General features: G+C 39.1%; 1 protein-coding gene across 2 annotated transcripts in view; it reads left to right on the top strand.

The window, feature by feature from the left end:
* The window catches only part of zcchc7 (zinc finger, CCHC domain containing 7), a 55015-nt gene that overhangs the window by 8214 nt on the left and 22123 nt on the right, over positions 1-24678 (top strand). The window lies entirely within an intron of this gene.

The raw sequence follows: 24678 nt of genomic DNA, 5'->3' as shown, positions 1-24678 counted from the left end.
GCTGCAGGTTTTGGCCTGGATTTTGGAAGGAAAGGAGGATTTTAGGTCTCTGTCTTTCTGCCTCTCGTCTGGCTTCTCTCTGTGATCTTTGGAGCTTGACCTCATGTCTGCACATTGGGGGTCATGGGTGTGGTGTGGAAGGAGACTTAAAGTGAGTGGATGGGGGAGGGCTTTGTCAAAAAAAAAAAAACGAAATAAAGGGAAGGAAATTAAGGGACGAGCCTCAGTAGTCCTGAACTGTGCCCCCAATTCTTCACTGCTGACTAATTCAAAGTCGGTCTGGGGTATATTGTGTCTTCGGCCTTAAAAAAAAGTGTGTTTTCTTATTGTTAACAGTGATTTTACTTCGGCAAAGATTTTGATGATATTTGTGTTCTCGGAAGCTGCAGTCTTTCATAACCATAATCACGCTCACTCTTGTTTACTTCCAGCCAGTCGTGCTGTAGTAAATACTCTCTGATGTCCAAAGTGTGCAGTGATCCTTTTAAAGAAGATTATTAGTTATGTTTATGAAACGATACAGTACTAGTAACTGCAATATTTGCTAAAACCTGCTTGGCCTTTTTTTCACTGTCCACAGTAGAAATTATTTTCTTTCAATGAATTTCACAGTTTTTCACCCGATGCCCGTCATTTTTTCTTCTGATGGTTAAATATCTTTGGGACTTACGTGGATTGATTTAGTTATATGTTTCTGGATGTTCATTGGATCTGCTGGTCTTGCAAAAGGCCTGGAAATTATATGTGTGAATTGGCACTACATAAACTGAAAACAAAATTTGAAATCATCAGGCTTGGTCAAAAATACGATGGAGATAATTACAGTTGGCCATTTTGACTCACCAAGGACCAAAGGAGTATCGAATGACCCTATTTTTGTGCCTAGATTATATTTGTCTTAGTTTTTGTAACCAGAAATATTTACAAACAAACACATTTTTATTTATTGGAAGCAGAATAAAAGTGTAGAATCCATCTTTCAGTCAGCTGACCGGCAGTGGAAGGGGCACGACAGAACCACCTGTTTTTTTTTTATTGGCGTTTGAGTTAAAAATGTCATTTTTGATGACAGCTTTCTTTTTTTTTTTTTCTTTTTTTTTTTTTTTTACATTTTCTATGATTATAATGTTGATTAAAATAACTGCTCAGTCTTTTGGTGCTAATAAACCACTGGGGAAGAAACACTTCAGATCAATTCAGCTGTAATTTAGAAAACACGAGTCAAAAAAAGTGTCTTCTCAGACTCTATACAGGACAAACTGGTCCAATTCATTTCCAGATATATTATGGAATCAAATTAGGTTCACATTCAGTTCAAAACAGTCATTTCATTCCAATACAATCCAGTCATTTAATCAGTTTCTGATCCATTTACATACAGCCCCATTTACTCCAGTACAGTGGAGATCATGACTGGGAAAAATGGAAATATTTCTACTAATCTCTTTAGACAGATTATTGTGTGGATTCAATAATCATATATGATAACGACTTTAAATCTATCTTAAACCAGACATGTGGTTCTTGAATAAGAATTAAAACTGCTACACTTTTGTAGTTGTTGCAAATGAAATAAAGGCACCAAAGTTAACAAGCTATCTTCTAAAGAATCTGCATTTGGTTGAGGATAATCCTGTCCCAATGTGTAAAACCCAAGAATAATAGATTTTCAAATAGAACAGATTAAATTTATTATCCCTGCAGTACAATGGGGCTATACCACACTCCAACTGTAAGATACTTTTAGCTTTGGGTTACTTCATAAAGATGGCAACAGCGGCTACGATTTCAAGGAGGTTCAGTGTTTATTTTAAATTCAAATGTCCTGAATGCCAAAGCCTGTAAAAAATATTTAGGGATTTGAGCTTAGCAAAATATAAATGTATGACAGTCTGAAATATTTTATGACAAAACATTTTACATGTTAAAACATGTCTTTAATTTAGTGAAAGACCAATTAATGAGAATTATCGGCAAACCCTTTAGCGTACCGTAGCAGGCATGGTCATGTGTGGCCTTGTTTCTGCCACACTGGTGATTCATACAAACTGGGGGAAAATCATTATGAATTAGTGAGATTGCATCTAAACTCTAAATAATGAACCCCAATCATGACTGATTATTGTTTTTTTTCCACAATTGATTCTAAACTGTCCTGTTTTACAGTTATTATTAAATTCGCGTCATATAATTTCTGTTGTCAAGTTGCCTATTTAAGGCACTCAGCGATAGATTTATGGAGGAAAATATGGGGTTCAATTTTAACAATTCATGTTGTCAAATTTGTTGCTATTGTAATAAATAACACTGCATTTTGTGACTGAAACTATTGGATTTTGTCCTGTTTCAGAACAGGATTTTGAAGTTGCTAGGTTCTTCTTTTGAGGATTTCTTTGTCCAAAAATAAATAATTCTAGAGGACAAGAGACAGTTTTCCTTCTCTGATACGGCTTGTTTGATTTACAGTGTGACTGTATGGCTTTGCACCCATGATTATTTTTTATGCCATGCTGAGAGTTGACTTTTGCTTACATGTATTGGTGACAGGTTCGCACAACAGTGACTAATGGTGTTTGTACGCCTAAAGCCCATCTCAGCGCTACCATCAAATTGCATTCACTACACTTAGTCTCCCGCTCTCGCCTGCAGAGATTGAATCCGTTCATCCTCTTCCTCGTTCTCTCTCTCTCTCTGTCTCCTACATGGTGACACTTAAGATACTTTTACAGTCAAACCCTTTATTCCTTCAAGCTAGTTCTGTTTGTGTCAAAAGCCTTGACATACATGCACTCATGACTCGTGTGATTATCTGTCAGCGGGGTAGCTGTTGGTAGGTGGTGCTGTGAAAGCATGGTTGATTAAAAATGGAAAAAAAAAAAAAATCCAGTGAAAGGGGCCGAGTTAGGGCCGTCTGACTGTCCAGCAGCAACCGGACGGAACAAAAAAATGGGGAACAGGGTTTCCCGAAATCCAGTTCAGTGCCTCTCCCGCCCGAAAAAGGTGTGCGCTTATGTCCCCGTGAAAGAATCCGGGGTGTAGGCGGGCTGTGCTGGAGCTCAACTTGAATCATAAGTGGTTAAACTTCACTCAGTGGTCACACTTTTTTTTTTCCTCCCAGTTTTTTTTGCTTTTTTTTTGTCCGCTCTGTCTTGGTCATTGCACACCAAACTTTGTTTGAGGCTTAGAGAATCGGCTGTGGCTCACTATCAGGGTGGCCGATCTCATCAGACTGCTCCTGAACGTGTGTGTGTGTGTGTGTGTGTGTGTGTGTGTGTGTGTGTGTGTGTGTGTGTGTGTGTGTATGTAAGTGCTGCGAAGAGAGTCTAGCTGAACTTGGAGAGGATTGTTTGTAACAGAAGGAAAAAGGTAAGTTCTCTCTGCTCTCCTCTTCTGTTCTTTCTTCTTTTTCTACTTTATTCTGGATGTGTCCATGTTGAGGTCACATGCCAGTATAGAGAATGTGAATATGGATTTAGCTGGCTCCTCTCTGTGTTTATGGCTCTGATTGTGCATATATATGTGTGTGTGTGTGTGAGAGAGAGAGAGAGAGAGAGAGAGCGTGTTTATGCACAGGGCACCGGGATCGTAAAACGCGATTACAGTGGCATGCTGGGTACTGTGCTCGGTGTCAGTGTGGCTGAGTGTGCGTTTGTGTTGTGTGGGTGCGTGGGTGGGCGGGCAGAGGCTGCAGAAGGGAGACATGGATAGGATCAGCTCTTATCTAGGCTGCCCAGTGCCACACGAGGTGTAACGCCACACCCACAGCGCCACACAGTGTGTTTGAACAGGCACACACACACGCACACACACACACACACACACACACACGCATACTCTGTTGAAATTGCTGTGCCATAGTTTGACTTGTGTTATCCAGTTTTTACAGAAGAAATGCAAATCCGACGAGATTACTGTGAACATCTAATTTTAGAGCTAAAATAAATTGTAAAGATTTAATTGAAAGTGTGATGCTTTCAGATTTTAATTTAAAAATCTTAAGTTTTTGGTTGAACAATCATGACGTGCAATGGCAGCAGGAATTTAGTGATTTTTAATGAATTTCTACAGAAATGTCGGCTAAGCTGCTCTACTTGCTGTATTTTTCTTCCAATGTAACTCAAAATCTGACAATAATTTATTTTAAAAAATTTGTGACGTCTCGGTGGATCATTTTAGATTTTATTTGTGTTCAGATTTATTGTCAATTTTATTTAGCACGTTATGTTAAGTTCAGTTCAGTTCTGGTCATTTCTTGATTTTTCAGAAATTATCTAAAAAGCAATGGACAAGGATAACTGTAGAAATCCTTTATTGATTGAACGGAAAAAATATGTTCCAGACAAACATAAGTAAACTGATGCACAAATAAACAGAAAGTGCACTATCACGTGTTCTTATCATGTGGCTTAGTTTTATTTTTAATTTATTTGAAGGTGATTTGAGAACAGAAAAGCTAAAGTAAAGCCTCATATTTGTTCTGAGACAGTTTGGCTCCAGGTGCTTCAGTGTCTCCAACAGGCCTGCGATTCTAGATGTGCAAACCGATGTGCAGCTTTGTTCGTTGTTCCTCTCCGTTTGTGGCTGATGGTTCTGTTTGTATCTACTGACTTGATGTGACTCCTTACAAAGCCACAGGTCTGGATTCAGAGCTGTGCTTTCTGATGCAGTGAAACGACACTTTGTTGTGTTTTTCTGTTTCAGATTTGTAATGTGCCGGTAACATTTCAAGTGGTTTGTGTGAAGCTGTAAGCCACAGCAGTTGAAACTTGACTGATTTTCAACTTGACTGGATTTGATGACATTTATTTCGAGGATTTGAATAATTATAAATATTTATTATGGACAAGGAATTGTTTATTAAAAGTACAGGGGGCGAAATTGTAATTTTCTAATTCCTATTTTTCAAAGCAGAGTTATCCTTAAATTGTCACAACTTTAAACTGTTGCGGATGTTTTGGCTGCAGCTGCGTCTGACCCGCTGCAGAACGTCTCGGGTGTCTCATGCTGATATACGAATAGTTTATTTATACCACATTTATCTACATCTGGATGGGACAAGTCATCCTGTCTGAAAGTAATTTCTGTCAAAATAATCTATGAAAATTTCTCAATTTATTTTTTTCTTGGAAACTTTGACTAAAAAACACCCACGGACATCTGTGGTTGTGGCTGCAGGTGCTCATTTGTTTTAACTCGGCTGTTTTTGTGAGTAAGGGCTCGCATTTAAATATAATCTAGCAGAAAATACTTACCGCACACACACATGCATGCAATCAACATCAGTTTTTAAAGCACCAGTGCTCAGTGGATGGATGTCATTGATTTTTAATATAAGTCAGATGCAAGTTTGTTTTTTATGCTTCGTTATTTTTTAAATATAAAATGAAATAAAAAATGTTAAATATATCACTCTCCCCCCCCCTCCCTCTATGCTTTTAGGTTTAATTTTTTTGTGTTGCTGAGATAAGAGGATATTTTTCTAGTGAAACTAAAGGTTGGATGTGCTGTGTGTGTTGGAGTGTGAAGGTGTGTGCATCTTAAGACAAAACTGTGGATACGTGTGTGAGCCGGTGTGAGCCTCACCACGCCTGAGGTGAGCCCAATAACCGTGGCCTGGCCCAGAGGAACGCCGTTTCACTGTCTTTAGCTCTGAACAGACCAGGAACACTGTTCCAAATGAAATATGGGCTGACTTTTTCTGTTTTCTTTTTTTTTTTTTTTCCTTTTTTTTTTTTTCTTGTAATATTTTGCTGTTGTATTTTTTTGTTTTAAATGTCAAATTCAAAGTCAAAAGTGTCAGAATCCGTAACAGGCCCTTTCACATCTACAGCAGATGACGGCGTGTTTCTTAGTCGCTGTAGCCTGGAGGTAGGTGTAATAAATGGAGGTCCACTGGGCCTTTACTGTAGTTAAACGTGTCTGTGTGCGATGAGGTGGCTGGTGGGAAGAAAAGGAAATCCCTGTCTTTTTCTTGAACCTTTATTTAAGCAGAAAATCCCACGAGGATAACATTTGTAGAGTTTATTTTTACTCCTCTGAACGAAAACCTGCTCCAGACGTTGTGCCCTCGAGCTACAGGATAAAAGAGCCTAAAACACACATAAAAGCATCACATGATTAAATCCAACTTCTCAACCTCAACACCTTAACCCCTCGTTGATATGGATGCGTCTCATGTTTATGTGCTTGTCTTTGACCTGAAGATGTCCCTGCATCTTTTCGCTCCCTGGTGGATTTTCCTAACCAGTCGTTTCCTTTGGTCTGAGAGAGGGAAGGGAGAGCAGGGAGAGGAGAAGAGAGGAAGAGAGGGTGGGGGACAAAATGTCAATTACAATTACCAATAATAATCATTATAATTAAGCAGTCACTTAATAGGAAATCAAATTATAGTGGGGGTAACAGTAGGACAGAGGATGGTCCCTTGGGACTGTATTAATTTCTGTTCTTTTCTTTGACTGCAGAACTTTGCCTTTATTGTCTTTCTTTGATTTTTTTTTTCTTTTCTTTTCTTTTTTGGGCTGGGAGGGGTTGTCGAGAGGGCTTTATTAACTGGTAGCCTAGGGTGGTGGTATTTTGGGGGGTTGGGGAGAGGGGTTGTGTATTAATATTAATAAGTTTTTGGGATGAGAAGCAGGAGGAAGAGGTGTGAGCGGAGGAGGGGTGACGGGGGGGCCAAGGCAGTAATAGATCCACAAAATCTCCCCTGCTCTCTGCCCGTCCTTCCACTCCTCCTCCAGTCTCTCACTTTTCTGCTCTCGTCTTCCTCTGGCGGTGCCGTCGCAGGCATAAAGGAGACCAGTTCAACAGTCAACAGGATAAGAGGGAGAACGTCTAGCTCACAAACATGCTAGGGGTTCGTCTTTGCCTCGGTATGCAAAGGGTGGCCTAATAATAGCTGGCCAGTGTTTTTCACTAAGTCCCAGCGGACGGCTGTTCGTGCGTGCGTGTGTGTGAGTGGATGTGAGAGAGATTCTTGGCACACATTTACACAAGTGTAGCAGTTGTTTCTCTCCAGAGACTCTCGCCGGTGTGTATGTGGCCATTCCAGGGCTTCTCCCTGCGTCTCTTAATTAAGGCACTCGTCAGACAGAGACCAGCTGGGCCAGGTCTGGCCTCACTGGCACTTACTATAATTTTAGGCAGTCTTGTACTTGCCTCATCTTCTTCTTATGCTTACTTTCTATTCACCTGTTCTTTTCTTTTGGGGATTTGTTTGGCCTTTGTTTGTCTTATCGATTGAATTTGGGGTGTTTTAGCCTGTTATATGGCGTCTTGTAGACGTCCATTGGTGCTGGTGTCTATACTGAGAGGTTTTCAACTCATGTATTTTTAACTATTAGGTTTTCTATTAGGATCTGGTAGATTATTAGGTAACATTTCTAATTAATTGCATGCAGGTGTTTAGCAACCTCTTAAATTATAAAACGGTTATTTTAAGATATTTCTACATTTTATTCAGTAATGTTTTACCACATTAAAAGGTTTTAAATCGAGGTTTAAAGTCTTGGATCTGAATATTTGATCTTTCTTTGATTCATTAATTCATTCATCTCATCTCTCGCTTCCATCGCTGAACATCATCCATTGACCAGAACCAGGTTCTGGTTTTATTGCTGCTGCTTTGCCAGGCTGGGAGTGTCGGAATCTGTTCTATTAGCATTTTGTGGCCTATAAAGTATTTTCGTCCAAAAGCTTCTGTTCCGTTTTTGTCTGTATGTTTTGTCTTTTGACAGAGGTTTAACGTCTAATACTGAATACCATTTTCTAGGGTAAGCACAAATAATTTAGAAGCTGTTTAATGGAAAAGGTTTTTATTTTTATGTTTTTACAGAATGATGCAAAATGTCTGCAGCTCATTCATGCTGCTAAGGAGTGAGAGTGAGACTTTCAGCTGATAACAGGAAGGCAGGGCATATATGTGTAAACTTAGCTCTATTATGTCTTTTTGAGCTTTCTGTCAAAGTACATGGTGGATTTGGAAATCTGTGTTAAGTTAAAGACCTGCATTCTCAGAGGGACTGTCCCGATGTTTCGGTAGCGCTAGTTGTGTCTGACATTATAAGGTGCTAAAAAACAGTTTAAAATGCAAACCCTGTAATTACTTTGTCTTTGTTTTAAAATGTTAAAATCCAGTTTTGCATCGACTTCTCCCTGTTGGGATGGTTCCTCTGCTTCCATTGTAAATATCTGATGCATGCTCAGGGTTCAAATGCAAGGAAAAAATGTTTAGTTTGCTGTTTTTTGCGTCTGTATCTGTATTAGTAGACCAAACTGAATATCAGCCCTTAAAATGCACTTCTTCTACTTCCTATACAAGTTGAGGAAGAACAATAGTATCATAATCATTGTATCCTTGTAAAAACTACATATACTTTATATTTTATTATATATTTGTGATCATTTACACACAGTATACTAGTAAATCTAATATGTGGCATAAAGATGTTTTTTTTTTTTTCAAAATCTCTTTCTCTTTCTTACTGTTTATTCAATGCCACATGCTCTTCTTATTTTTTTCTTTAATTATGTAAAGCACCTTGAAATGCCTTGCTGGTGAAATGTGTTATACAAATACTATCTGATTGATTGATTGATTGATTGATTGATTGATTGATTGATGTAATGGGAAAATCTTCAGACGTGCACAATGTTCAGATGTAGATTAAATAGGCCTGACTAAGCGTGACAAAATTTAATTGGCTATACTTTGAACCAATGTTATTAATTATGCTAAAAGCATCAAACTATGTCAAGCTAGACATTTCTGTGTTTTTGTTCATTTTAGTCTTGTGACAATTGCTCATAAATAGAAAAAAGATATCAACAAATTATAATTATATGCACCAAACCACGTTATTCATTGTTGCAATAACATATTTCAACTTTAGATTGCTTTTGTATACTTTGTGCTGATTAACAGCGATATCAAAAGTAATTTATTAGAGCACTTAATGAGAAAATATTAACTGGTAAATTCCCACCTCTGGATTGGGTTTCACTGCCTTTTAGAAACATGGGGCTTGGAGTTGAGGAGAGACGAGTGATGAAAGGGGTTCAGCCGAATTCCTTTCTCCGTATCAGAAAGACAAACTCTCTTTGCAGATCTGTTTAACTGGTTTAACTCATGAATTCAGCCGAAGTCTTCGCTCATGCTTGCGATCCTGTGTGCGCGCACGCCTGTGCATTAGCACACCCTGGCCGCCCCTTTATCCGGGGGATTATGGTTAAATGAAATGCTGAGATTCTGGCGGCAGGTGCCTTGATAAAGCCAAAGTCAGCGTTGGGAAAGAAATTTAATTATTGGGGGATAAAATCAGAGCGAATGAGATAGTTACTGAGTCGTTGGGGAGTTTAGTCATTGATATTTCTGCACAGCCTTCCAGACAACACGCGGAGTTCATCGCACACTTAATGTGAGGCGGATTTTGTGTGTCTGCGTTGGAGCGTGTGCATGCACCGTGAGCCTTTCCAACTTTAAAAGATTTTAGTGAAAGCTCAAACTTCATTTGGCTTACGCATAGTCGCAACGTACTGCTTTTTAAAAATAAGCTGCAAAAATAAAAAGCTGGATTGATGTAATCGCTTCTAAGATAATGATAGATGTATGTATTTACTACTGCTTTTTATAACCAGTTAACGTGCTACCAGGTTTAAATTTATCATAAGACTTGTCTAGTTTCTCTTCTAGCGATATTGATTAGATATTTTTGTGTATATATACATATATTTTATCTTTTGTGATTTTTCTTGATTTAAAGCAGTTCAAGCAGTTTAGCCGGCTGCTTGAAATAAGTCAGATTATCTACAGTCAGATTACAAAAAAGGTGTTTTTAAGTTTCTGACAATATTAAACCTATAATATCAGCTCCATCTGGTCCTGAAGTGGCCTGAACAGGAGTCTAAAATCAAATAAATATAAAGTAATAATTCTCCTCTCGAATTGGAATATGCCACTCTTATTTTGGAAATCCTGCTTTTATTTTGAAGGCCACACCTTTTGTTTCCTATGTAAGCACCCTCATACACTTCCCCAACAATATGTAATTGTAAACCAGCAGCAGAGACCGGAGAGGTGCAAGTTAGCCTAAAAACATCAACTCGTGCTAAAAGAAAGACTTTTAGAGTTCTGAGGAAACCTTTGAATTACTTAGAAATATGAAAGTGGTTTGCTAAATCTGTTTAAAAAAATACAGGGTTGTTAATGATTGGACTAATTATGCAGGAAAATAAGAGGCCATGCTTGTTTGGCAATTGTTTCAGTAAAAATGGGTTATCAATGCTGCACATTTTATTTCTTAGATGTAATCGCTGGTGTTGCTAGAAGAAGTTAAAAATATTTAGTTTAATGTATGTAGCTCTGTAAAACAAGAAAACCATTGAAAAACTATCAGGTTTTCATATTTTACTATTTATAGTTATGTTTGAGTAAAGTGAGCAATTTTAATCTATAAACATTTCTTTCAAATTCCAAATGAGCCTGTTTTTGTCACCTTTTTTGTTGCCATAAAGGATAAATGTGTTTTTATTCATTTGTTTTAAAAAGAAAATGCTCTTTGAAATCCTCATATAACACAAAGAAAACACATTTGTATTCATCGTTTTAACAAAATGCAAAATCTGAGATGAGTTCAGAAATCACTTTTTGGTGGAATAGCCCTAATTTTTCGATCACATCAGTGATGCGTCTGCACATTGTTGTTGGGTTCAGGTTATTGCCTCATCAAAGCCCTGATGAGCAGAGCGGTGTTTGATTTGAACTCAGAGACCGAGTTGCTCTCATAGATATATTTGTAAAAATGCTGAATTTGGAGCAAAATTTGCAGTGACCTTTTTTTTGTTCGGAGCTGCGTATTTGGAATAATTTTGTTCATCCAACAAGCCGGGCCTCAACAACAGTCACAGTGGCTTATGTGACCCTGATCTCATGAAAACTGCATATTAAGTCTTTTTTCCTTTTCTTTTTTTATGATTTCACAGATTTTATTCATTAGAAAGCCACCACAATTTTAATATATTTTTCCCCCCAAGAAGTTAGTTTAAAAAAAAGAAGAAAAAAAAAACAAACTATAAACATTGCATGTAAAATCCCAAATTATGAAAACAAATCCTAGAAAAAATGGCAAGCTAGTAAATTGAAACTAAATTAGAACATAATTATTTAAATTTATATTTCTAAATTGCTGTGCGGAAGTCTCACTTTTGACTGAAATTATACTTTTTAGAGTTTTGTGAGATTTTAGGAGAGGGTATTTTTCTGGATTAGTATCAAAAAAATCAACCATTTAAAAAAAAAAAAATACTTTGCATTTTGCAGCGCAGTCTATAACAGAATCATAAAAAATAAATTTGTGTGATCGGGTTGTGCAACCTAAAATAGCACCGAGTGTTGTTTTCCGGTTTTGTAGGAATCTGTTAAAATCGCCCGAGAACAAACAGCCGTCCGTAATCTTACAGAACTAGTTCTGTGTAAACAGATTAGCGTTTGCGTCGTTGTGTGCGGGCGCGCAGGTGAGTGCGTTTCTGTCCTCTTTGAGTGCAGACTGATCAATACTAATTGGGTTGAGTGTCTCAGACCTGCTTCTTGCCTTTGAACCGCGGGCCTTTTGTAGGCTGACGCGGGGCCAGAAGAGAAAAGGGGACAAGAGGGAAAAGAAAAGGGGGAGACGGGGAGAAAATGGAGGATGTTTGCAAGTCGACGAGCATGACTGACTCCCTCAGCCAAAACTCCGGATATTTATTCAGCATTACTCACTAATCTAAAAAAAAAAAAAAAAAAAAAGAAAATCCTTCTGCCTTTTTGTGTCCCCTCTTTCTATTCCAGTCATATTGGAGGGCAGAGGAGAGTCTCTGTGTGTGTGTGTGTGAGAGAGAGTGTGTGTGTGTGGGTTTCTAAAAGAAGGAATGCCGTTAGTTGATCTTTTAAATTGGCTGTGATAGTACCCTTATAAGTCTTTATGATGTATTAACAGGCTTGTCTCCTCGCTCCCCCTTGTTTACAAACACAAACACTCCCAGAGTATCTCTCCAGCACCGTCCTCCTTTATTCCGTCTCTTTTATGACTTCCACAAAAGCAGCTTGTATTGAGCGAGGTTTGAAGCTCCTCTGGTATTAGCGGGAAGGCATTAGGCATAAACTCAAAGGTATATTAAAGCAACGGCCCTGTTGTTCATATAAACACACCAATTCAATTTGGCATGCCCCACGGGGAATGGGATTTCAGCAGCTTCCGAGAGCAGCAGCAGAAACAGGGGGAGGAGGGGGGAGAGAGGCAGCGGTGAGGTAAGACAAGTAGATGTGGCATGAAGGGATCTCGGAGAAGTGCAGAAGCAGGAAAGGGGAGAAAGGGAAACGAGGAGGAGGGAGAAAAGGGAGAGAGGTTAGGGCTGCAATGCAGAGATTAGCATACTGGAGGAACATTGTGGTTTATAATTTTTGTTGCATTGAATCTCATAATGTAAGCAACTGTGGATGGTTGTGTTCATATAGCGCCTTGAAAAAGTATTAATATCCCTGGAACCTTTTTTAATTTTTGATAATAGAAGGATGTTATTTGGATTTCATGTTAGACCTACATAATTATTAAGTGGATGGAAAATGACACATGTTATAAAATAATTTTACAAAGAAAATAAATTATATAAAAAAAAAACAAGCAAAAAAACCTTTTAGCTGGAAGGCGATCCTCTTTCCAGGACGCAGCCTCTTAACAAATTTTCCCTCAGAATTTTTTTGTCATTCCCACAGCATGATGCTGCCAACCATTTTTCACTGTGTGCTTTTAGTGTGATGTGCCGTGTAAGCTTTCTGCTGCTGCTTAGGATTTTGGATAAAAACTCGTTCTTGGTCTAATCTAACCAAAGCCTCTTTTTTATTTGCCACTTACTGCACTACTTAAAAAAAACAAAAACAAAATAAAAAAACAAGTTGACACCTTCTCTGTCATTAAAAAGGCTTTAAAGTGTGGGAGTTATATCACCTTTTTTTGTGAGGTTTTGAAACTACAATGTACAACTTTTTAACACCGTGGTGTATCTTGATGCCTAAGCCTACAGCACACACACACACACGCAGTCCAAAATCTTCATTCATGATGGGACTGCCAGCGTCTGCAGTGTGGTTCACTTCTGCACGCTTGGACAGAGCGCACTGTGGGAAAACCTTGCATTTATATTATTCAGTCCAAGTTCAGATGGGCTTGTCAGGAAAGCTGCTGTTTTTATTACCTGTCAGAGGGGAAAAAAAAAAACAGTGGATGGATGCAAAAGAGGGGAGCAAATTAAACGACACTAAATGAGACCCCCTATCTCTCTGCTCTCATGCCATTCCTCCCAGCGCCGCTGACACACGCAGACTCTGACAGCACGCTGTTGTTCAGCTCTATCTGTGGGCTACCTTCAACTGGGGTTTATCTGTCAGTCAGATGCGGCAATTATTTTGTTCGTCACCAAGTTACATCTTTAGCCGGTATGGAATCAGCTGAGCCAGGCGCTGGCTCTTGGGTGGAAAGAGAGGTCTCGGGTTTTTATTGAATGAATTTGATGCTGATTTGACATCTATAAACGAATCAAAGCATGAAAATGTGCATTAATATGTTCTTAAAGATGATTTATGCATCATTTGAGGAAGTGAGGGAAGACCTTGGTGTTTCCTCCCATTACTTCCCCACCCAGCAAAGGCTCTCCCCCCTTCCTACCCCTTTCAGCCAGGCATAACCTCTGCCATCTGCCCACTCCCCTCCTCTTACCATCTTCCTCCCGTTTTCCGTCTCCCCTTGTTTTCCTCCTCCTCCCCCTGGACTTCTCAACACCTCCCTCCTCCCGCTGTTCATTTAGGACCTTTATGAAGGCCTTTTTGCTTGCATTCAGTGGAATATTAACTCTTGTTATTAGAGATTTGTGTTGCTGTGACACAAAATGGAAGGATGCTGGCAAAATGTATTTACACTTTCTTTCTCATATAATTTTCTGCAATATTAGAGGGTGAATAATAACGAAGGACTGTAGTTCGCATCTAATGATGTAGCAAAAATATAGTTTTTAATCATGATTCTTCATGTAAAAGCATAGTTCCTAACCACAAAAAGAACATATCTGAAATGATTAGTTTGTGCAAGTTTGCAAACTTCTGATAAGCAAGATGTGAAAATGATTAGTGTGTGCAAATGTATCATTGCTATCATCTCAGTACTTGTCATGGTTTCATCACTCATAATCATCCTAACATATGGATAATAATTACAGTATTCAGCTCACACTCTTATGCTTCATAAGGTGACAGGAAGCTGTTAGCGATTTACTTTACAAACACACACACACGCACGCACACACACACACACACACACACACACACACACACACGCACACGCACACACACACACACACTCTCAAAGCTCTTTATTGTAAATGTCTGAAAGGAAGTTGCCTGAGATTATTTAATTTTATGCTATAAAATAGCATAAACTAGAGCATCTTTATGATTGCAAACAGAAGCTGAAAGTCAACTTACTTAGCATCAGATGCTAGTGGCTGCTGAAGGCTAATGTCCCAATGTGTGGTATAAAATGGGTCAGACGTTTAGAAAAGGTTTCCAGGGATAATTGTTTGCTTTATGATTTTTGTGTTTTGAAGACATTGTACTTTTATATTAAACTCAAAGGCTTGGATTAGGTTAGATATATTAATGTTTGAGGATTTTATGAATATAAACAATATTTAAGTATTTGAAATTCTTTGGGAACACCATGGAGTTACCAGAGAGGAGGCATATTAAACCTAGCAGGCATCATTTACCCCTGCTGATGTATTTAATTATCTGTTAATGTACTGTAATTTACATTAGTAAAACTGCACCAAAACTGACTGCAGCCCACGGCCCACATCTTTGTAATCCTGAGTATAAAGTCTAAACTACAGCTAAATAACAGTTGGTTCTCTTTGCTGGTTAAAATATTCTGTCTGGATACATTAAAAGTGTTTTTTTTAATTCTTTACCAAAAAATGTAAGAGTGATTTCAGTGTAATTTTCCTGACTGTCGATAGCTATTTTTATTACTAGTGGTTCTAGAAGTAGGTAATTCAAAGAAATGTGTTTGATTTTTAGAGGGGATTTTTAATGAGATCTCATGATATTAGAACATGAAGTTTCTCGTCAAAGTGAAGTCTGTCTCCTGAAAGGAGAAAACATCAAATGTGGTTTGACAAGACAAATTATTTGTATTTACCTCAAGAAGTGATATAGTGATACACTAAAACGAAGTAACTAAGCCAAAGTTTGCATCTCAGCATATCAAAGTAAATAAAAGTCTGTGGAAATGTGGAAGTTGTCTCTGTGAGAAAACTTAATTATTATTTTTGCACCTATGAGACAGAGTGAGACAACAGGAAGCAAATTTGCTCTGGTTTATCCCTCAGTTTCCCCTTACTGATGAAAGATGATGTTGGATTTGGAAATATGAGTTAAGGAATGAATTAACACTCCCTAGAACATGATCACTGAGACTGCTTGTTATAACTGTGCCAATTTAAGATTAAGTTTAGAATGTCAACTTCAAATCATTTTGTTTAAAAATGGAAAAATCCTGCTTTACAGTGACTGACTTCTCACACATGTGGAGTGACACCTCCTTTGCTCCCAATATAAATAATTCAGGACCACTCAAAGCAGGAGGACCACATGAGATGTATTTTTGCTGGTTTTATCTGTTTTTGTTTTAATTAAGGGCACTTAAAACGAATATCAACAGTTTAAAGCTTTAAAGCTTAAGATGGACAATAATCAGTGACAAAACTCTTTAAAGTTTAGAGGTGTATAAAAAAGCATAAAAAGTGGACTAATGGCAAGATTTCCATGAAAAATATGATTTAAAACGTTTGCCTCTGGTTATTTTCTTACATTTTGACTGTTAAATGTTGCATAAAGTTCAGACTGCTACCTGCAAAGTGCGAAGGACAGCTGAATGATTCATAAACTGTATTTGAACGAAGCGATAAAAGAGCCATATTGGGTGCCCCTCTTCTAATCCTCTATTGTTCGTTGTCTGTCCCCCGTCCCACAGAGGGGCTGCTCTAATTAAAGACTAATAATTGTATTGTTTTTTCAAGCCTATTGAGACAGAGATTCTGCTCTTCAATCATTCTCTGCCTCCCATGTAGCCTGGCCATGGAGGGCTATCTCTCTGGATGAAGTCTTAAAAACATGCTGTGAATAACTCTTTGGGTGTATGTTTTTGCAGCTGTGTATGTGTGTCTGAGGGGGGAGGAGGGAAAGGAGGAATGAAATGGGTAAATCTAAATTAAAACTTTAAAGCATCATTATTTAATTACCCCAAAGGCTGTGGATTTGAAGGATTGAAGGGTGGCTTTGTGTGTGTGTGTATTTGCTCATGCAAACATGTGCTGCTATCCAGGATTATTTCACTTTTTCAATTTGCCTTTTCTGCTCAAAATGTGTGTGTGTGTGTGTGTGTGTGTGTGTGTGTGTGTGTGTGTGTGTGTGTGCGTGCGTGCGTGCGTGCGTGCATGCATGTGTGTGTGTGTGAACCTGTGTTATTGGTTATTGGTTGCCCAATCCCATTGCCCCCTCCTTCACCTCTATCCTGCACACACGTACATGCAGACACACATGCTGAAGCGCCGCCAGATAAAAAGGCATTATGGTAAATTCCACTTAATGACAAATTTTTAATTTGGGGAACAGGGCCTGGTGAATGGAGCTTAATTACCGGGGCCAAAGATCCCTCGGAAAAATAACCCTCTCGACGTGCCCAACCTGCCCGATAATGGAGCGCTCTGCAAAATGGTTTAGATTAACCAGCTCCGTTTATCTCGCCTCCTGCAATCCCCCCCCCTCCGCCTCCTCCTCTGTATAATAACAAAAATAACAATCATGAAAATTCTATCTGCCTCCCAGCCCCCATCAGCCCGCTCCCCTCTCTCGCCTCTCTGCCCTCCCGCCCTCTGCCTTGCTCACTCCCGCAGGAGGAAATTCATCAAAATGAAATTGAGGTTGCAACTCAGTGGTTTTATTAAAATATATTTCCCCCTCACAGATGACAACAGACTGCATATTTGTGTTTTGGTGCCAAAGACAAAAGGGACAGCAGGAAAAATATGGTCATTGTTTTTATCGGAGGTATTTTGTCAACAAAAAGAATTACTTGAGTAATAAAATGTACACACTTGTTGATTATTAGCTGTTTGGCCAGCTCTCCAAATGATATGAAGCTCCACTCTGACCTCCTTTTACAAATAGGAGCTTGGCGTGAAGCCCTGTGCTGTATAGTTTTATTATTTGGGAAAGTAAAAATAACAAAAAAGTAAATAAATAAATAAAAAAGTTCAAAGTAGTGCACTTTTTCTGACCCATAGATTCAGAAATCCTTAATTCTGCTACAAGCCACTGTTTACCAACGCTGTTTCTTCTTTCATCCAGAAGAAAGTGTCAAAAATAAATGCTGTATTTTGATACTATTTAGCATCATGTGTAAAGTTTTCTGGGTTTTATAACAAGGTGTAAAACATATAATCTTCCATAATGGTTTGTGAAGAGCAAGTATAAAAACACTACAATTTCTCTGTAATACTAAGAGTGAGATGCCTTGAGAGGGCAAAGGTTTTTGCAGATAACAGGAAGGCTCAATGGGGAACAGCACCATTGAGCTGTTTTTAGAGATTGTGGTGGCTTTTTGAAAAGCTAAAGTTTTAGTAAGGATCTACGATTCACTATGAAATACACAGACATCTGTTTTAGTAATGTTAGCCTTGCTAAAAGTGATAAATGTGTCATAGCTCGTCTGAAGCAGTGGGCACACCATGCTCAGACTAAGAAAGAGCTCTGCAACAACCTGCTTCCTGTTGTATTAGATCAGTGTGATCTAATTTTGTTCAACTACTGACTGTTTCATGCATTTTTTTACCGTCACATAATGTATCAGGGAACATCTGAGCATCTTAATGTAAACGGGTAAATGAGTTATATGGTCAGTTCACAGATCAGCTATGAACTACTTGTTCTAAGCCTGTCTTAATTAACATCAGACCTGGGAGTATGCCATTAAAATGTCTTGAAAATGATGAAGTGTTTAACATGTCTCAGAGAACACATTGTTGAATCAGGCCTGAATGGGTTAATAAAAACTCTGATTATCAGCAGACTGATGATCATTTCTGTGTTTCAGATTAATAATCATTGCTCAACACACAGCAAGCGGATATTAAAAAGACACAGTGACTTCCTGTCTTCCATCAAACCTGCAGACATGCGCTGGCCCGGCTCTGGGTAACATTCGATGTGGTGGATGTGCGCACACACAAGTGCACACATGACACCACTTTTACTTTTCTTGGCATTCTTTGGTCCCTGTTGTTGTGTACCCTGATTGGACCGTGTGGTTGCCATGCGGTTGCCAGGCCGCGCCCCTGCTGTGTGGTAATTGGTGTCTGTGGTGTTGCCGCGTGGCGGTGGAGGTTTGACTGACAGCTTTGGCCACCTGCCCTGCCCTGGCTGCCAACATGGTGCGGAAGGGGGTGAAGAGGAAAAGGAGGAGGTGGCACGGGCGAGCAGAGGGTGAGCGCTTGACATGTCACAGGGGGAAGCATGGTGGGGGGTGAGGGGGTGCTTACATATCACATCATTAAAGATGAGGTGCACTGAAGTATGTTGTTTGATGTACACAAGGTGGAAATTAGATTGGAAAGCCACACACAAAAATCCCTCTCACCTGGATGAAGGCGTTGATTTTCACATTAGTCGTCCAAAAACAAAAAGTGGCTGAAATTCTTGAAATATTTAAATTGATCAAAACATTTTTGCATCTGTTTCAACATTATATTTGATATGGTCATGACTAGATTATGTCAAATTAAGCATGTTTTTGGTAGCTGAAAGAAATGCTGGGCAGTTACCATAACAGATGGTGTATAAGGAAATGTGACAACTTGGGTTTAAGTTTGGAAATGTCTACTTTGCGTTAATCCTTAAAGAGCCTGGCTGTAAAATGTTAATATATGCTGTGCAGCAGATACTTAGAAACTACTACATTTAGCTGCTGTTTGTTCATTTTTGAGTAAATTGTAAATCGTGCATCAAGATCAAAATGGCAAAACTAAAGTGTCATAGAATTTAAGTGAAAGTCTATTTTAGGAACTTTAGGTGTAAGTACACCACTTTTGTTTTTAATGCAATTGCTTAGACCATCTCACACTTTTAGATTATTTTAAAATATTGAGATACATTGAAGGCGTTGGTGTATTTAATCCAGGTTATTTTACAGTGACAGTCTCATGCATAAGCCCTACAATTTTAAATCTGTTTGAAAGAGACATAAATGTCAGTGCTTCTGTGTTGATGTGCCACACCAAACTCCAGGCACAACATCACAACACTACTATAAAACATTATTTTGAAATTAATGTTAATTTTAAGCTTTTTTTTTTTTTTTTACAAATTGTCTTGGATATAAATATTTGACTCACTGATGGAACCTTTCCTTTACCAGGTTCACTGTAACAGAACATTGACACTTTACAATTTTTTGTTGTTCTTGCATTGTGTTTTTTTCTTTGTTTTGCATAGTTAAACTAATCGTAATACTAAACGATGACCTCTGTAAGCATACAAATAATGATTTCGCTCACTAAACCCCAAATATTTATATATAAATTTATATTGCATTATATATAATATTAGTAAATACCTCTCAAACTTTGCTACCCTTAGCAGCACCAATTGTCATCAAGAATGTTACATCGCTGTGGTGAAATTTTGACTCACTCTTTTTTTTTTCCAGCATCTTAGGCAGATTTAAGTTTAGGTTTTGACTAGACCACTTCATGTTTTATTTATTCATTTATTTTGAGGCATTCCGATTTGGCTTTACCAGTGTGCTGTGGACACACTTCATAACCAAAATGCACCAACTAGTGGCTGGACATTCTCCCTCAGGATTCACTAGTAACGAGCAGAGTTCATGGTTCCATCATGACAGGTAGTCCAGGTTCAGAAGCAACGCAGCCCCAGATCATGTTTTGACTCTAGATGTGACATCCTTTTCTTAAAATACAGTGCTAGGTATATGCAATGGGACAAAGAAAATCCTACTTTGTCTCATCAGAATGTTTTTCTAAATGTGAGACGGGTCTTTGTGCTCTTTTGGTCAGCTATGGTTTTCTCATTTGAACTCTGCCATGGAGGCCATTTTTTCTCAGTTTCTTTCTCAGTTTTAAATCAGGAACAGTGATCTGATCTTAGGCACGTGAGGTCAGTAGTGCTTTATCTGCTTGGCTTTGATTTCTTTGTGATGTGTCATTAATGCACTGTTTCATGTTTTCTCCATCTGAGCCTTAGAACAGCTTTGTAATCATATCTATATCCTAGATGGTGTCTGTAACTTTGACTCTTATGTGTTTAATTTCTTTTTATCAGTGTGTGTTTAGGTTTCTTCTACTTTGTGTGGTCAGACAGTTTTTATTTGAAAGCTTTCTTGCTTCTACTTGTCTTGCAGTAATCAGGCTTGGCTGTGATAAATGATTAACCAAACTGTGGCTCATCACAGTTAGATCATGATTTCACTCTTTCACACAAGACCAGTTGATTTCAGATGGTGCTTTCCCTAATGAACAAAATCATCATTGATAAGTTTTATTCTGTATTTTCTCATAATTTCTTTTTATCTAGTATTTACATTTGTTTGATCTTAAATATTTCAGTGACAATAAATCAAAATCAGAAGAAATCTGAAAAGATTCACATACTTTTTTTTCTGCACTGTAGCTGCTTTGCCCATTGTCTCCTGTATGTTTTCAGATGCTTCTGCCTCCTTTCCTCTGCTACTCAGCTTTCATGTTCTTCATCTCCTCCTGACCCCTCCTCATCTTCTCATTGTTCGTTTTCATCTCACTTGCTCAGTTTCTTCCTTCTGTTTTACACTCTTTTGCTGTGTTTCAATCTCACTGAGGGGAAGCCTGTATGGCAAGAGGTGATGTCCCAGAAGAAATGCCTTTTTTGTGCTCACACTCAGACACACACTCCCACACACCCTCACCATTGTCATGTTTGCCGTTGGTAATCCTGCCCTGCCGCTTCAGTATCAAACATAACCTACGTTTGGGGTGAAAGGCCGCTGTTTTACTTCTCCTGTGTGTGTGTGAACGCATACTGACTGGTGGATTAATGAGCCTGGGCGGGTTGGCTTGCTGTGCCTGGTTAAGTGCTGGGACAAGAGAGTGGGAATCCAATCCAGGCCTCAGATTTGGTTTAAATGAAGGCCGATTTTAGGCAACAACAAACTGAACACAGACAGGCCTGAGCGTACGGCTGGTCTCTGCCTCGTCCTTGGTTTATCAGACTTAAACCATCCTGTCTGAACCTTATCCCATTTGTGTGTGCGCATCACCCCAGGAGACCCGGGTGTTCATGGTTCATTAGCCACACGTACACTTCCGTTCTGCTCTTGCTGGTAAAAGGGACAGATTCACACCCACACATACGCGCACACACACTCAATTCCTCTGTTTTGTTTTGTTCTGCCGGCTCTGATGAACAGGCACGCAGCTTCCTCCCCTCTCCTCCTCGTCTTCTAGTAATCAGGGTACCTCTGAGACAGACAGGTAGCATCTGTCGCTTTCTCTCCCCTGATCCGGCCCTCCCTCCGTTTCTCAGTCTCCCTCTCTTCCATGCCATTGTGCTGCATTACCCTTGACGATAGAGTGATGAGATAATGAACGAGTTATCCTCCAGAAATAGTCAGCCGAAGTCCCAGAAAGTGGAGTGAATTGGACTTTTTCTCAAATTTCTATCAGGTGACTCGGGCGCTGTTTGGCACGCTGATGTCTGATGGTGACGGCAGCCACCTTAACATCAAAGATCGTTGGGCGTACACCTCTTAGTTGGGTGCTAGGAGTGCCTCCCCATTAGATCTGTTGAAATTGAGCAGTTGCGGTCGACACGGCGGAGGCCTCTCTTGAGTCTGTTCAGATGCTCGAAGAAGCTGCTGCCATCTGCTTTTTCAGCTCCAGACTCCTTCATATCCGCCGGGCCACGATGGAACGAGGCTGTGATGGTTTGGTTTTGAACAGGGCCTCCGGGGTGATTAGCATATTTTCACCCTGTGTACAGACAACAGACCAACCCACCCACCCTCTCCTTCCCTTCCCTCTCCTTCACCCCTCCACTCATGTGTTTGATTCCTCGGCCGTGACAAAGAGCTTCACCCTTTATCTACGTGTGTGTGTGTTGGCTCGGTGAGATGGGGGTGGCCTTTAGATTAAGGGAAAGCTTCCTGCTCTTTATTTGGGGAGTCCCCCTGGGAGACGCCTTGGGAACGACTTTCGTTGAGTCACTAACGCCTACTTACATTCACACATACACAGATGCACTTCAGCACACACACACACCCACACACCTTTCACCCCTCTTTTTTTTTCAGCTGCCCATTGACCGGGTACTGGTTGTTGTGTAACACCAGCTAAGCGTGCAAAGAGGCATACACATGTCCCACTGAGGCCCCCTAGTCTGCTCACAGTAGCCCAGCATTAGGAGACCTCTTTGCTCTCCCCTCAATGTAAACTCACAATCACCAACTGGAAGAAAATATCTTACTTTGCTGTGACAATAAAAGTAAAAACGGATGCACCTTTGCAGGTATTTAAAAAAACTGAAGTGAACTTCTGCTGAAATTACACCTTTATTGAGCGGCCAAATGCTGGGAGGTACGCTTTGCGTCAAGCCCACTTGGTTGCAAATTTATGTATTTTATTGGGGAACTATAGAGACGTAAAACAGTCAAGTCAGTTTTTAAAACTGAAATGGATAAACAATAGAGTTCTGAACATTTTTATATAAATTACAGCTAAAACCACAAAAGCCACAGGAGCATCTCAATAAATTGGAACCTCACCCAGTACTTTATTTGTGATTAATCAAATTGAAGAAGCTTATTATAAAGTAATGTATTTTAAGCCTTTACGTCTGTTCAATTTGAAGATGTTGGCCTACAGCTAATACAGAGTCGAAATTCAGTCTCTCTGAAAATTAGAATACAAATGGAGAAAGGCTTTTTTTTTTAGAGTTAGGTTGTGAATCTAAAACAGACCAAATTTCTTTTGTTTTAGGTCAGTTACCAGAATAATTTCTATTTACTAAATGCCACAATAACAGGAGAAAGAATGTTACAGAGGTTTATATAAAGTCTTCAGAATCAGAGGTTTACATACATTTCCTGAGTATTTGGTAAACTGTATGACTTGGCTTTTGAGTTTTCTTCCTGACGTTAATCACAATAGTTTATTGAGGTCTGGCTTATTCCTCAGGACATCAGGGCTTCATGATGGTCACACCAGAACATTGACCTTGTCGTCATGAAGCCACTTTGTAACCATTTTGGCTGTATGCTCAGGATTATTATCCACATGGAAGACCCATTTGAGCCCAAGCTTTAACTTCCTGTGTGCTGCTTTTACTTGTTCCTTCAATATTTTTACATAATGTTCTTTCTTTTTGACGTCATCTATTTAATTAATAACCAGGTCCCTCTGGAACAAAGCACCCCCATAGCATAATGCTGCCACCCCCATACTTTACAGTTAGGATGGTACAAGCATCCCTGTTTTCCTCCATACATAACGATGGTTGTTATAGTCAAAGAGTTTCACTTTACTTTCATCAAACTGCAGAAAAGTCTCCAAAAATCAAGGTTTTTGTTGCTGTGTGCCTTGGCAAACTGCAGTCTGGTTTGTTGAGTATTGTTGAATCATAAATCTTGGTTTGATTTATGATATGTATCTTTTGCAGCTTGGTTAATTTTAAAGACTAAGAATAAGAATAGGTCTACATAAGCGCATACAAGATAGTACATCATTCATAACCCTTAGAGCCTTTCCTAAATTGAGCCATTTAGGAAAGGGAAAGCAATTTTATTGGCATTGCACATTTTCAGAAACAAGGCAAAGTTCTCATGATTAAAAGCAAAATAAAACAACAACCAAAACACAAATAAAGCAAAGCAATAGCACAATGAAAAACAGACTGTAGTCGATAATCTAGTTGTAATTAATCGAAGATAACTCTTAGAAATTAAATTTTAGCCTAGAAAAGGAAATCAGCGTTTTGGCTGGGGATGCAGAGTAGAATTCATCCAGGAGGCCTGAGTGGTCTGAAAGGTTGATACATCAACAACAACAACAACAGGTCTTTAATGTATTTTGGTTCAAAGTCATTGAGTAATTTATCAACTGTTTTTAGTGCGAACATGAGCAGCAACGTTCTGGATCACCTGCAGCCGATTGGTTGGTTTTTTTTAGGCAGCTTTGTGAAGACACTCTTGCAGTAATCAATGCGATTAAAAACAAACACATGCATGAGTTTCTCTAGATGTCACTGGGACATTATTCCTTTAGTTCTAGAAATGTTCTTCAGGTGATTAAAGGCTGACTCTTTAATTGTCTTTATGTGACTGAAAGCTCAGATCTGAGTTCATCACTACTCTACAGATTTCAACTCATTTTAAAGAAGCTCTTCGTTATCTCAGATCCATCAAGCAAAATTGTACTTCAGGATTTGAAGCACACACTGAGTGCTGGTGACGGCACGGGGTTGCTGGTTTTTGTGATGGTGTCTGTGTGTGTATTTAGAGGTGAAGGTCGAGGCAGAAAGAAACCCCATCCAAACAGCAGCCATTTTAA

The sequence above is a fragment of the Poecilia mexicana genome, unplaced genomic scaffold, assembly GCF_051168715.1.
Source record: "Poecilia mexicana isolate PSO_F unplaced genomic scaffold, ASM5116871v1 scaffold_1, whole genome shotgun sequence".
NCBI classification, from domain to species: domain Eukaryota; kingdom Metazoa; phylum Chordata; class Actinopteri; order Cyprinodontiformes; family Poeciliidae; genus Poecilia; species Poecilia mexicana.
Note: the sequence above shows the minus strand (reverse complement) of the source record. Positions and strands in the feature narration are given on the sequence as shown.